The sequence below is a fragment of the Tachyglossus aculeatus genome, unplaced genomic scaffold, assembly GCF_015852505.1.
Source record: "Tachyglossus aculeatus isolate mTacAcu1 unplaced genomic scaffold, mTacAcu1.pri scaffold_102_arrow_ctg1, whole genome shotgun sequence".
NCBI classification, from domain to species: domain Eukaryota; kingdom Metazoa; phylum Chordata; class Mammalia; order Monotremata; family Tachyglossidae; genus Tachyglossus; species Tachyglossus aculeatus.
The window spans coordinates 851,142-866,460 of NW_024044843.1; the positions used below are offsets into that span (position 1 = coordinate 851,142).

Sequence of the window (15,319 nt, forward strand, 5' to 3'; positions counted from 1 at the left end):
CATCAATCGTATTTATTGAGCACTTACTATGTGCAGAGCACTGTACTAAGAACTTGGGAAGCACAAATTGGCAACATATAGAGACAGTCCCTACCCAACAGTGGGCTCACAGTCTAAAAGGGGGAGACAGAGAACAAAACCAAACATACTAACAAAATAAAATAAATAGGATAGATATGTACAAGTAAAATAAATAAATAAATAAATAGAGTAATAAATATGTACAAACATATATACATATATACAGGTGCTGTGGGGAAGGGAAGGAGGTAAGATGGGGGGATGGAGAGGGGGACGAGGAGGAGAGGAAGGAAGGGGCTCAGTCTGGGAAGGCCTCCTGGAGGAGGTGAGCTCTCAGCAGGGCCTTGAAGGGAGGAAGAGAGCTAGCTTGGCGGATGGGCAGAGGGAGGGCATTCCAGGCCCGGGGGATGACGTGGGCCGGGGTTCGATGGCGGGACAGGCGAGAACGAGGTACGGTGAGGAGATTAGCGGCGGAGGAGCGGAGGGTGTGGGCTGGGCTGTAGAAGGAGAGAAGGGAGGTGAGGTTAGGAGGGGGCGAGGTGATGGAGAGCCTTGAAGCCCAGGGTGAGGACCAGAGGGGGGTCACCACTGTTTCTCCGCCTGCACCGACCTACCCCTTAGCTGCTTCCATGCCCAGAAGAGGTGCACCCCCGGGGGGCGGGGGGGAGCCTAGGATCTTTCTCTTGGTTCTCCTTGTCCCTGCCCTGCCTTGAGGCCGGGCCAATTATCTAAGGAAAAAGATGATCCCACTCCGGGGACAGGCCGTTCCGTACCATAATGACAGAAGTTCACAGGGTCCCATGGGTGGACAGGTCAATTAGTCCATCCCCCTGCCTGCAGATAGTCCTGCCCTCCCCCCACCTCTCTGAGACCTCCGTTCCCCCGAGAAAGACAACCTACAGCTTCCCAGGGATGCGCAGCCTGAGGTCTCTCGATATAAGAAGTTCTTCCTTTTGTCTAGCCCTAATTCCTCCTGCTGTGGGCAAGTTCACTGCTGAAGGCAGATAAATAATCACGCAAAGAGAAATGTAGAGAGCCAGAGAAAGAGAGATGAAATAGATAGGCAGAGGCAGGAATCAGGAGAGAGATGAAAAGAAACAGAGAGGGGGGGTGAGAGAGGGAGGGGATTAGAGAAAAAAGCAAAGTGGGAGGCAGAGTGAGAGGTTAGAAGAGGCTATGAAACTTGGTTAGAGCGGTGGCAAGAGCAGCAGCAATAGCATCTCTACCGCCCTTTCTTTCCGTTTCCCACTCACAACGAATTTTATGCCTTCCTGTGGCCTTCAGCCTCAGGCAACTTCGCCCACTCCCTGTCTTTCCAAACCGTGACCTGTGCCCCTCTCTTCGCCACCTTCTCTGAAGCCTCGACCAGGGACCACCAGCCCCTGCAGACATGAAGGGCTGCACTCTCCACAGTTTCCTTTCTACCGCGAGGAAATTCTGCCTTCAATCTGACCTGAGTCCTTCTTGCTGCAGTAGAAGACCCTTACCTAGGGGTGTATCATCCATGAAGCCAGAGCCCAGGCTTCCAGCCTCCCAGCCCTCCCTCCTTCCCGTGTAATTGGACCGGGGAGACAACAATATAGAGTGCTTTCCAGTGCACCCGAGAGCTTCGGCTCCATGTCTGGCGCTCCCACCTTAGCCAGGTGAAATTCGGGCTAGACCTGAAGCAGAGACAGGGGGCTGAACTCTAGAACCTTTTGAGGTCCTGTACTTTCCTCAGGATGGCCCTGTGATTCTGAATTGCCCTTAGCTCCTTCCTTCTGGGCAGGGAATTGTCTGTTTATTGTTGTATTGAACTCTCCCAGCAGGCACTTAGTTCAGTGCTCTGCACAGAGTACGTGTTCAGTAAATACGATTGACTGTCTGATAGAATGATGGGAGCTATAGCTGGATAGGGGCTCGTCCTGATGGGGTGGGAGTGAGAAAGGATTGAAGAGGGTAACTTCCTGTGCTTGCTGGGAGATCGTGACCACCCTTTCCATCTGGGCGTGGCCTGTACCTGAGCTAGGACCACCTTCAAAGCCCTACTAAAAATCACATTTCCTCCAAGAAGGCTTCCAAGATTAATCTCTAGTCTCCCCATTGCTATTTTCCTTCCCTACTGTGTCTTCTACTCAGTACGTACTTAGTTACCTGCTTACCCACTGTCCCTCAGCACTTCATTCGTGCATTTAATCGTGTTTATTGAGGGCTTACTGTGTGGAGAGCACTGTACTAAGCGCTTGGGAAGTTCAAGCCAGCAACAAATAGATACAAATAGATACGGTCCCTACCCAACAACAGGCTCAAAGTCTAGAAACACTTATGTACTTATCCTTCCCCTACCTTTAATTTATTTTAGTGTCCGACTGCCTTGATAGATTGTAGATTCTTTGAGGGCAAGGGATTATATATACTCATTCTCTTGTGTTCTCCTAAGGGCTTAGTTTGGTGTCCTTCAGATCGTAAGTGCTCATTAAATACCACTGTCGATAAGAGCTACGAATAGAATTCAGCTCTCCAACTCCAAAACTTCCTGGAGGTCTTAACCTCCATCTCATTTTAAGGGTCTGGGGTGGGGGTTGTTGAAGGAGGTTCAACAACCTCTCCAAGAGGCTATCACGTCCCTCCCCCGCCTCCAGATAGACCTATGGCTAGGACCCCCTAAAAGACCTTAGCCAGGGCAGGGACAATCCCAGTGGCTGAAAAATGGAAGGAGGCCCTCTCCTGGTCTGGGCTCCTAGAATCTGCTGGGGGGTACCGCACCCCGAGCACTAACCCTTCAGGAGGTCACGGATGGTGATGGAGCCGCCAACCCTGCCGCACCCAGAAGCAAGGGGAGGGACTCGATGATTTCTGGCGGACCCTGGTCACCCTTGCCCTACTGCACTGAAGGTGCCCACATCCCAGTATCCCCTACGCTCTCCTTCCCTCAGTCTATTAATCAATGGAGCCTTCATTGTGTGCAGAGCACTGTTTAAAGACTTTGGCAGAGTACAGTACAACATAGTTGATAGGCGTATTTCCTACCCATAAGTAATCTATTTTCCGCATTGTCTATGCGTCCGCTGAGTGACCGTGGGCAAGTCACTTAACTTACCTGAACCTCAGGTACCTCATCTGTAAAATGGGGATTAAATTCTCCTCCCTCCTATTTAGCTATGAGCCTTATATGGGTCACGGACTGTGTCCAGACTGATTAACTTATATCTGTCCCAGCTCTTAAAATAGTGTTTGCCACAAAGAAAGCGCTTAACAAGTACCATAGTTACTATGATTAATTATAAAGAAATTGACAGTCTAAAGGGGAAGGCAGATTTTGAAATTACTGATAAATTTGTAACTTTCATTGTACTGAGGGTGGGGTGAATCAAGGGTACAAATCAAGTGCAAGGGCGACGCAGAAGGGAGAAAGAGTAGGATAAATGAGGGCTTAGTCGGGGAAGGCCTCTTGTAGAAGATGTGATTTCTCCCACGGCTTCAACTATCATCTCTACGCTGATGACACCCAAATCTACATCTCTGCCCCTGCTTTCTCTCCCTCCCTCCAGACTCGCATCTCCTCCTGCCTACAGGACATCTCCATCTGGATGTCTTCACACCATCTAAAATTCGACATGTCCAAAACTGAACTCCTTATTTTCCCTCCCAAACCCTGCCTTCGCCCTGACTCTCCCATCACTGTTAACAGCACTGCCATCCTTCCCGTCTCACAAGCCCGCAAACTTGGTGTCATCCTCGACTCTGCTCTCTCGTTCACCCCTCACATCCAATCCCTCACCAAAACTTTCCGGTCTCACCTCTGCAACATTGCCAAGATCCACCCTTTCCTCTCCATCCAAACCGCTACCCTGCTCGTTCAATCTCTCATCATATCCCGACTGGATTACTACATCAGCCTCCTCTCTGATCTCCCATCCTCCTGTCCCTCCCCACTTCAATCCATACTTCACGCCGCTGCCCGGATCGTCTTTGTCCAGAAACGCTCTGGGCATCTTACACCCCTCCTTAAAAATCTGCAGTGGCTACCAATCTAGTGGCTACGCCTCAGGCAGAAACTCCTCACTCTCGGCTTCAAGGCTCACCATCCCCTCGCCCCCTCCTACCTCACCTCCCTTCTCTCCTTCTACAGCCCAGCCCGCACCCTCCGCTCCTCTGCAGCTAATCTCCTCACCGTGCCTCGTTCTCGCCTGTCCCGCCGTCGACCCCCTACCCACGTCATCCCCCTGGCCTGGAATGCCCTCCTTCCGCACATCTGCCAAGCTAGCTCTCTTTCTCCCTTCAAAGCCTTGCTGAGAGCTCACTCCCTCCATGAAGCCTTCCCAGACTGAGCCCCCTCCTTCTTCTCCCCCTCCTCCCCCATCCCCCCACCTCACCTCCTTCCCCTCCCCACAGCACCTGTATATATGTTTATATGCTTGTAAGTATTTATTACTCTATTTATTTATTTTACTTGTACATATTTATTCTATTCATTTTATTTTGTTAATATGGTTTGTTTTGTTGCCTGTCTCCCCCTTCTAGACTGTGAGCCCGCTGTTGGGTAGGGACCGTCTCTATATGTTGCCAACTTGTACTTCCCAAGCGCTTAGTACAGTGCTCTGCACACAGTAATCGCTCAATAAATACGGTTGAATGAATGAATGAATGATTTTAGTAAGACTTTGAAGGCAGGGGCGCATGTGGCGGGGGAGACGATGCATATCTCGGAGGGCCATTTCAATCCCTCAATCCCTCTCCTCTTTTCTCCTGCGCTTCCTTCCCTTTGCTCAGACCTAGACCCCTCTACCCACCGAGGGTCGAGGAGAGTCCCCTGAAGAGTTTCTTTCCCCGCATTCTGGGAGCCGGGAGTCCCGGCTAGAGACCCGGCTCTGCAAAGAGCACGCCTTGATACCTCGGGCAAGTCATTCAATTTTTCTGGACCCGTTTCCTCCATCGCGAAACGGGCGTGAGGCGAATCAGATCCTGGAGAAGGAAGAGCTGGGTTCCTTCCCTGTTAAGTCTCTCGTAGGTGAATAGCCGAGGGCAGAAAAAGGTTTCGATATTTCGCCTTAATCAATCCATTAGACCTTCTCTTCTTCCCCGCCCCTCTCCCTCCCCCGCCCCCCGGCCCCTCTTCCCCCTGATCTTTCCTGCTCCTCTCTCTTCCCTTCCCCCGCTTCAGGGCAGGGCTGACGGAGTGGTCGGGCCTGCGGAGCCAAATGCCGGGGGAAGGGAAGCGACAGGTCGGGGCGGCTCGGCGATGCCGGGGGAGGAGAATGGGTAGAAGGACGTGGGTAGGAAAGAAGAGAAGGGGGACGGATGTAGGCAGAATTATGAGTCCCAATCTGTCGCGGAAGAAAGCAGAATCCCCCTCCCGGGAGTATATTCACCGTCTATAATGTTGGTGCGGTACCTCGCTCCTGCACACCTGTCACACACGCACACACACGCACACACACACACACAAAACACACACACACACACACACACACTCCCGCTGTGGGGGGAGTCCAAGACCCCACCCTCTTAGGGGTGGATGGCTGGAGGTGAGGCGAGAGGACAGATGGAGTGGCCAGTGTCTGAGCAGGGGGGGCAGGAGACAGGGACCAGTCCGCTCTGATCTGATGACACCCGGGCCGGTACATGCACACACACACACACACGCACGCACACACACACGCACGCACGCGCACACACACCTGTTCTTCAATACTTCCGGCTGTGTCACTCTCCTACACCTTGGCCCCTCAACAAAGCACACACCGGCAGGAATTGTTGGAGCGTTTCCTGTTTTCTCCGGCTAAGGAATAACATCTCCTCTCCATCCTGCCCACGGCACACAGCCCATCACGACCTCTGGGAACAGGAATACAAGAGTGGGTAGCCAACTATCTCAAAATCACACAGCAATGAGCAGGAAGCTTTTTCATGCAAAGACCTCGGGTTGGAAAGGCCCTCGAGAGGTCATCCCGTCGTGCCCTTTGTCTTCAGACAAATTTCCACTAGCCCCATTTATTGACCACTACTGAGTGCTAGGGAGAGTAAAGAGTAGCAAGGCGCATTTTCCCTGTCCTCAAGTAGTTTAATGGGAGAGACAGAAAAATTATTTACACTTTCCTAGTAGGCGGGTCCAGTGATTAGCAATCGCACTTTCCCACCACTGGAAGTGTTTTTTTCCTATCTAACATTAATCCTTCCTGCTGCAAAACAGATCCTTTCCTCTGTCTTGCCACTGGGTCTGAGGGCGGCCTCGGTGGTCTTTCTCCTTCTCTTCTGGCCCCTAAACAATCCTAACTCCTTCCGAACCTCGGGAACCTCGGAGAGCAGACCCCCGTGGGTCTGGACTCGGGTCGGACAGGAGACAAGCATTGTGGAGGGAGGGGAGGCCGGAGGGTCCCATCGGCCCGGATGTCATCGGACCAGAGCGGACTGGTCCCTGTCTCCTGCCCACCCTGCTCAGACACTGGCCACTCCATCTGTCGTCTAGCCACACCTCCTGCCGTCCACCCCTAAGAGGGTGGGGTCTAGGACGCCTCCCACAGCGGGAGGGAGGAGGGGAGAAATCAAAACCGAGCAGCGTGCGTTCACGGCGAGCAGAGCCGGGGAGGTGGTCACGGCCCTAGTTCTGAAGGTTCAGCCTCAGGCCTAATGGCTTCTGGAGTAGAGGCTTAACTGTGGGGACCGAGACGGGCAGTCGGACAGCCGGAGGGTCACGGAACCAGGAATCAATCAATCAATCAATCAATCGTATTTATTGAGCGCTTACTTTGTGCAGAGCACTGTACTAAGCGCTTGGGAAGTACAAGTTGGCAACATATAGAGACAATCCCTACCGAACAGTGGGCTCACAGTCTAAAAGGGGGAGACAGAGAACAAAACCAAACACACTAACAAAATAAAATACATAGAATAGATATGTACGAGTAAAATAAATAAATAGAGTAATAAATATGTACAAACATATATACATATATACAGGTGCTGTGGGGAAGGGAAGGAGGTAACATACGATGGTAAAGCCGACGGCGAGGAGTTTCTGTTCATCAGGAAAGTGGATGCGCACGAAGCCACTGGAGTTTTTGTGTGCAGAGCGTTGTACAAATAGCTTAGAAAAGCGCGATAGAGCCGAGTTGGGAGCTGTATTCCCAGCCCACGGGGAGCTCTAGACCCAAGAAGGGCTGACCGTCTGAAGTAAGAACCATTCTGTGACCCGCTGAGCGTGATTCCATGAATCTCTTTGCACCGGATTCCAGCTGGACCCTCCAGACAGCAACTGCCTGTTCCTCAAGGGAGCCTCCATCTCTTTCCTCAATGACGAAGTGTGGAACTTGTCGAATGCGCAGCAGGGGAAGGAACTGTGGAGAAGGTACACGGCCTGGCCGGGCAGGGGGTGATAACCAACTAGAATCTGAACCAGGATGGTTCCGGGGAGCTCGGTCTTCTAGTCCTGCTGCGGGGCCAGGAGAAAGCCGGTGGTCGCCATTGCTGCCACTAAAGGAGCGTTCAGCGTTCAGCCGGATTCAGCCGTCCTGCTGCTCGGAGTGACGAGGGCGGGGGTTTGGCCGGGGTGAAATGAAGAGGGACGGCGGGGGATCGGTCGGGCTGAAATGAAGCGGGTAGGAGCTGCTGAAGGTGGCCGATCAGCCGAGGGAATGCGGGAGAGTTTCTTACCCCAGCACCATGATTCAGTCGAGAAATGGGAGATGGGAGAAACTAGGCAATTCTGTCCTTCAGGCAGGAGGGGGTGCATCCCAGGCTGCAGAGGGAGAGACTGAGGCCCTGAGAGGTTGATCAACTTGTCCAAGGCCATACAGCATGACCACCCAGACAGAGTGGGCACGTGTGTACGACTACCTTGACACATTCCCCCAAAGTCCACCTTTAACCTCGTTGCTTCTATCAGGGCCTCGTTGCCTCCCTGGCCATATATGGGGAAGGCGTTTGGTTGGGGAGACCGGGAGGGGATTGGGAATCTCGCTGCAGACACTGGAAAAGGAGACCCATCTCCTCTGTGGTTCCAGGAGAAGAACTACCCAGATGCTCCAAGTTATGCAAAGGGCACATTTTATCCCTGATCAGAGACTTCCAGGTCATCGTGTTGGAGGAGGAGACACTGCAGGGCCACCTTTAGCCCCCTTCATTGTGGAGCGGGCGCGAATGGGGCTGGTGGTCAGTCCTGGCTTCTGGCCATCTACTCTCCCAGCAGTTCCGCAGGCATACATGGGGGCGGTGGTTCGAGGACTCTGGGTTCTATTCCCCACTGAAAACATACTTTGTGACTTGGACCAAGTTACCGTCCTCTGATCCTTAGTTTCCATACCAGGGAAGTGGAGTTCTCCAGACCAGAACCTAGGACCCGACCCCAAGACAGGACGAGAGGGAATTGGGAAGCTGGGGGAGAGTTTGTGGATTCGAGCGTATCTGTAGGCAGGATGGTCGGGGTGTGGTGGGGAGTCGATCACAGTGTAAATCCAGGGAATAAAGGTGCTGGGTTTGGGGGAAGTTGTGTGCTCACCATCCTCCAAATCTGGGCAATTCTTGCTCAACTGCAGCAAGTGTGTTTCGAGTCAGACAGCAGGAAGAACATTCTGCCATCGGGGAAAGCTATTGGTAATGTTGGTCTTTGCCTGGACGTTGGGGGAATTTCACATTATGATAGTTTGCGGACATCCGACGTGGAGGTAGAAAGCTGGCTGCTCTAGGCACCCAGGAGTAGCCTTCGATTCCCAGGTAGATCTACAGTGAAAAGCTGGAAAATCTGACCCGATCACCCTCTGCATCGCCGTACCCCGCAAACCCTGCTCGGGGAGGCATCCTATTTAAGATCCTGGGGAACGGAGGACATTTGTGGGTGATTTAGCTGCTCTTCCGCACCGAATAGGACAAACGGTGTGTGTGTGTGTGTGTGTGTGTGTGTGTGTGTGTGTGTGTGTGTGTGTGCGCGCGTGTGCGTGTGTGTGCGTGCGTGTGTGTTGGGGAGAGGGGGTTGTGTGTGAAAATGGGAGTGTCTGTGTATATGTGTGTATTTGTTAGAGTATGTTTATGTTGTGAGTGTGTGCTGGAACGGTGTATCTGAGCCCTAAAAATCCGGGAAATTCCTCCTGTTGTCTAACTTCTATCTGACATATTGCCAGGAGGTATGGAGAATGATAGGCTGTTCCAGTAGTCAGGTATGAGAATAGCTGGTGAATCCTAAATTTAGAGGAGGGAGAGGGAGAGAGGATCTGGGATCAGGATCCTGAATCTGGGACGTCCCCAGAGAGAGGAGACCCAGGAGCCTTCATTGGTTTTCATTGAGAGCGGTTCTGAAAGAAGGGAGGAGCATTTGGCTGGGATCAATGCAGATAGCTTTGCAAATAAGCTACCAGCCCGTGCATCTTACCAAAGAGCAACAGACCACATGCTCGCTGATCCAAGCAGCGTGGCTCAGTGGAAAAAGCACGAGCTTTGGAGACAGGGGTCATGGGTTCAAATCCCGGCTCCGTCAATTATCAGATATGTGACCTTGGGTAAGTCACTTAACTTCTCTGTGCCTCATTTACCGCATCTGAAAAATGGGGATTAGGACTGTGAGCCCCCCATGGGACAATAATCTCCCCAGCGCTTAGAACAGTGCTTTGCATATAGTAAGCGCTTAATAAATGTCATTATTATTACTATTATTATTATTGTTTTTATCCAAGGTCACTTTCATTTTATCCCATTGCATTGAACCTGTGAAATGAGTAGCTCGCAGATTATCCTATAGGTCAAGCTTGGACACTCGCCCACTGGCCTATGGTAACACTCTCTGCTAGGGAAGCAGAACAGCTGTCTAATCCATTTGTTTAATTACCAGGAACCTTTGGGCAAGGAGTGAAATTATTACTGTATTTATAGCAGCATGACGTAGTGGAAAGAGCACTGGCATGGAACTCAGAAGACGTGGATTCTAACACTGTCTTTGCCACATGTCTGCTGTGTGGCCTTGGGCAAGACAATTAACTTTTCTGTGACTCAGTTACCTCATCTGTACAATGGGGATTATGACTGTGAGCCCCACGTGGGACAACCTGATTACTTTGTATCTACTTCAGGTCTTAGAATAGTGCTTGGCACATAGTATTTTATAATTCCCATTGAATGTTAGTTGCTAACGTCTCTCAATGAAAACCACTGCCATTGCATGTTAATTTTAACTGCTTTCTGTGATGTCATCATCTGCTTATTATTTTCCATTAGATAGTAATTGTTATCTGCTCTCTGTGATATCATCACTGCTTATTTTATTATTGCTATAGCATGTTAATTGTTAACTACCCTCTGTGATTTCATCACCTACTCATATCATTGCTACTGTGTTATTTCTACTGCATTTCAATTGTTAACCTCCCACTGTGCTGTCTTTTTCCTTGCTGAACTCACTATGAACTATCAATGCCCCTGCTCCCAACAGCCATTCCCATTCCTCACCTTCCCCTTCTCCTCTCCCACCCAACTCTTTCCCTCCCTTCCCCCCACCCCTCCCCCTAAGCCCTACCCAGCATCCCTCTACCAGCGCCAAGCCTCAACTCCTCCCTCCCAGCCCCCTCCCTCCCCTCCTCCCCACCCCCACACTATTCCTGTTCTCCTTTCTCATCGCCACCCCTCTTCCCACTCTCCCCGCCCATGTCCCTGACAATTCATCCCAATCCAAACCCTCCCCAGCCCTCGCACCCTTCCAATTCCCTCCCCTCCCTCCACAGCTGCTGTCAAGTGTGACCTTTGGAACCCCCAGCTCCCTTTCATCCTGGACATATTCCTTTCCAGCTCTCTACTCCTCCTCGCCCTAACTGAATCATGGCTGTCTCCGGACGACACGGTCTCTTCTGCTGTTCTCTCTAGTGGAGGCCTCTTCTTCTCCCACTCCCCCAGACTCACCGGGAAAGGAGGAGGTGTCGGTTTCCTTCTCACTCCCCAATGTCGCTTTCGCACTATCCCTCCTCCCCCTTCCCTTTCCTTTTCTTCCTTTGAAGTCCACATTATTCGCCTCTACCACCCCCTCGAGATTCTTGTAGCCGTTATCTACCGCCACACCGGCCCCTCCTCCAACTTCTTTAAAGATTTTGACCCATTTCTCACCTTCCTTCTCTCCTCTTCCATGCCCATTCTGATCTTCAGAGACTTCAACATTCACATGTATGTCCCTGGTGACTCCTCTGCCGCCCACCTGCTAGCTCTCCTTGACGATGCCAAACTCTTGCTCCACCCCATGTCGCCCATTCACCAACTCGGTCACACCCTCAGCCTCATAATCTCCTACCACTGCACTATCTCCACCCCCACCAACTCTGAAATCCCTCTGTCTGATCATACCTTTCTCACCTCACTCAAACTCCTCTCCCCTGTAAATCTATACTACTACCTCACAGAAACCTCCGCTCTCTAGACCCCATCCATCTGTATGAGAGCCTCACACCCCACCTCGCCTCCCTTTCCTCTCTACCCAGTCTTGATGATCGGATTACTGCCCTCAACTCTACCCTCTCTACTCAGCTCGACTCGTCCACTCCCCTTTCCCTTCGCCGCTTTCGTAGCACTAACCCACAGCCCTGTATCACTGCCACTGTCCGCCTCCTTCGCTCTTAAGCTCGAGCTGCTGAACGCTGCTGGCGTAAACACCCAGCCAACCTCATTCACGTCAGTTTATCCTTTCCTGCCTTAACTCTGCCCTCTCCTCTGCCAGACAAAACTATGTCTCCTCCCTTATTGACACCCATGCCCATCATCTCCGTCAGCTCTTCCGTACATATAACTCCTTTCTCAGGGCCCCTCTTCCTCCCCCTCCTCCTTCCCTCACCCCCAGCGATCTGGCCTCCTACTTCATTAGTAAAATTAAATCCATCAGGTCTGAGCTCCCCAAAGTCACTCCTTCCCCTTCTCCAATCCCCTTGCCCTCAACCCTTTCTGCTATTCTCCCATTCTTTCCAGCAGTATCCTCAGATGAGATCTCCTCCCTCCTTTCAAGTGCTAATCGGGCCACCTTTGCTTCTGACCCCATTCCCTCTCATCTTATAAAATCTCTCGCCCCTTCCCTCCTCCCCTCCTTAGCTTCCATTTTCAACCGCTCCCTCTCCACTGGTTCCTTCCCCTAGGCCTTCAAACATGCCCACGTCACCCACATGCTAAAAAGCCCTTCTCTTGATCCCACCTCGCCTTCTAGTTATCGCCCTATCTCCTTCCTACCATTCCTTTCCAAACTCCTTGAACGAGTCGTCTACACCCGCTGCCTCGAATTCCTCAAAGCCAACTCTCTCCTCGACCCCCTTCAATCTGACTTCCATCCCCTACATTCCACCGACACTGCCCTCTAAAAAGTCACCAATGACCTCCTGCTTGCCAAATCCAACGGCACCTACTCTATCCTAATCCTCCTCGACTTCTCTGCTGCCCTCGACACTGTGGACCACACCCTTCACCTCAAGACGCTATCCAACCTTGTCTTCACAGACTCCGTCCTCTCCTGGTTCTCCTCTTATCTCTCCGGCCGTTCATTCTCAGTCTCCTTTGCGGGCTCCTCCTCCCCGTCCCGTCCCCTTACTGTAGGCCTTCCTCAAGTGTCAGTTCTTGGTCCCCTTCTGTTCTCTAACTATACCCACTTCCTTGGTGAACTCATTCGCTCCCGCGGCTTCAACTATCATCTCTACGCTGACGACACCCAAATCTACATCTCTACCCCTGCTCTCTCCCCCTCCCTCCAGGCTCGTGTCTCCTCCTGCCTTCAGGACGTCTCCATCTGGATATCTGCATGCCATCTAAAACTCAACATGTCGAAGACTGAACTCCTTGTCTTCCCTCCCAAACCTTGCCCTCTCCCTGGCTTTCCCATCTCTGTTGACGGCACTACCATCCTTCCCGTCTCACAAGCCCGCAACCTTGGTGTCATCCTCGACTCCGCTCTCTCATTCACCCCGCACATCCAAGCCGTGACCAAAACCTGCCTGTCTCAGCTCCACAACATTGCCAAGATCCGCCCTTTCCTCTCCATCCCAACCGCTACCCTGCTCCTTCAAGCTCTCATCCTATCTCGTCTGGACTACTGCATCAGCCTTCCCTCTGATCTCCCATCCTCATGTCTCTCTCCACTTCAATCCATACTTCATGCTGCTGCCCGGATAATCTTTGTCCAGAAACGCTCTGGACATGTTATTCCCCTCCTCAAAGATCTCCAGTGGCTACCAATCAATCTGCGCATCAGGCAGAAACTCCTCACCCTGGGCTTCAAGGCTCTCCATCACCTCGCCCCCTCCTACCTCACCTCCCCTCTCTCCTTCTACAGCCCAGCCCGCACCCTCCACTCCTCCGCCGCTAATCTCCTCACCGTACCTCGCTCTCGCCTGTCCCGCCATCGACCCCACGTCATCCCCCGGGCCTGGAATGCCCTCCCTCTGCCCATCCGCCAAGCTAGCTCTGTTCCTCCCTTCAAGGCCCTGCTGAGAGCTCAACTCCTCCAGGAGGACTTCCCAGACTGAGCCCCTTCCTTCCTCTCCCCCTCGTTCCCCTTTCCATCCCCCATCTTACCTCCTTCCCTTCCCCACAGCACCTGTATATATATGTATATATGTTTGTACATATTTATTACTCTATTTATTTATTTATTTATTTGTACATATCTATTCTATTTATTTTATTTTGTTAGTATGCTTGGTTTTGTTCTCTGTCTCCCCCTTTTAGACTGTGAGCCCACTGTTGGGTAGGGACTGTCTCTATATGTTACCAATTTGCACTTCCCAAGCGCTTAGTACAGTGCTCTGCACATAGTAAGCGCTCAATAAATACGATTGATGATGATGATGATGATGATGGTGATGTTAAAAAATAATAAGAATTTGTGTTAAGGAATTACTATGTGTCACACTGTGTACTGATGCTGCGGTAGATAGGGTTTATCAGGATAGACTGGATAAAACCAAGTTAGTGGTTGGATAGATTCTACAAAGCACAAGCTAATCCTGCACTCTGACCAAATCCTCTCTGGACTTCCCCTTCCCTTTCTCCCTCTGAAGGCCCCGAGCCCGCCGCATCCCCAAAACTGGAGACGCAGGATATTTTTGCGGGGGAGACCACGGACGTCGAGAACATAAAGCGGCTTAGGTGGAGTGGAGTGAGCAGACCAACCGACGTGATTTCCTCGCTGATTGGCCTCCAAAAGCGGGATGTCTATGCAGTCTGCCGTGGCTGAATCCTTCCCGCGGGGAGTCGAAGCTGGTGATTTTCGTCAGCTTCCGCCGCCCTCTAGGGGTGAGTTATTAGCCCTCGCTGATTTCTCTGTCCCACCGTCCACAGATGCTACAGGTTTTCGGGGAAGCCGCCCCCTTGGCAGGGGGTCGCCCTGGGCCCACAAGAAGAAGAAGAGAAGGAGGAGCGCAGGAACCCGGCAGGTTTGGGGGCACTGGGAGGCCTGGTCGAGGCACGCCACAGCCTTGAATAGCAGGAGGAGGACAACGACGAAGAGGAGGGGAAAGGGGACGAGGCTAACGGGGAGGACCAGAGGCCGAGGCCCAAAAGTAGGGGGCCAAAGAAAAGCGGATGACCAAGGTGAGGCTGGAGCGCTTCCGAGCGCCGAGGGCCTAGACGGAACGCCCGAGAGCAGACCCTCATGCACGGACTGAACGACACACTGGACAGCTTGCACAGGGTCGTGTCCTGCAACTCCAAAACGCAGATGCTCTCCAAGATCGAGACGCTTAGCTTGGCCAGAAATTGCATCTGGTCCTTGTCCGAGGTGCTGGAGACGGGCCAGGCCCCGGAGGGCAAACCCTTTGCCGAAATGCTCTTCAGAGTACTGTTCCACCCCACCAGCAACCTCGTCCTGGCTGCCTTCAGCTGGGCCTACAGCCCGGCGGCAGAGACCCTCGCGACGAGAAGACGCCGCCGGCCGTCTCCGCCCCGCCCTCTCCCAGCTTTGTCTACCAGTTGCCTGGGATCCCCAGCCCGCCCTACGGGCTTCTCAAAGCGCCCCTCCTATACCTCAAGCCTCCCTCTTTCCAGGGCCAGGGAGAGGCCTGCTTCGGGGTTCCTCTGCCCTGTACCCCGCCAGCCTTCACAGGCCCCCTCCCGCAGCCGCTCAGCGTAAGCGGAAACTTCATCCTGAAGTAGGTTCAAGGTCCCGTTCTAGACATGACTTTCACCTTCCTGGATTCCTAACCCGCCGGAAATCTGGACCGGGCGCATGGACCCGCCGTCGACTTCCCGGAGGCCTCCCCGCGTTATGAGATCCCTGTCCAGGTGGCGCCCTACTATCGCTACTCGTACTCCGGAGCGCAGACGCCGTGCAGTGCCATCTTCAGCGACGAATGACGGGGGTTGGGAAGGGTCC

At 52.5% G+C, this 15,319-nt stretch overlaps 1 pseudogene; it reads left to right on the plus strand.

Moving 5' to 3' along the window:
* The first annotated feature begins 1,638 nt into the window (after nt 1-1,638).
* Nucleotides 1,639-15,099, plus strand: LOC119922469 (annotated as a pseudogene).
* Nucleotides 15,100-15,319: the final 220 nt, after the last annotated feature.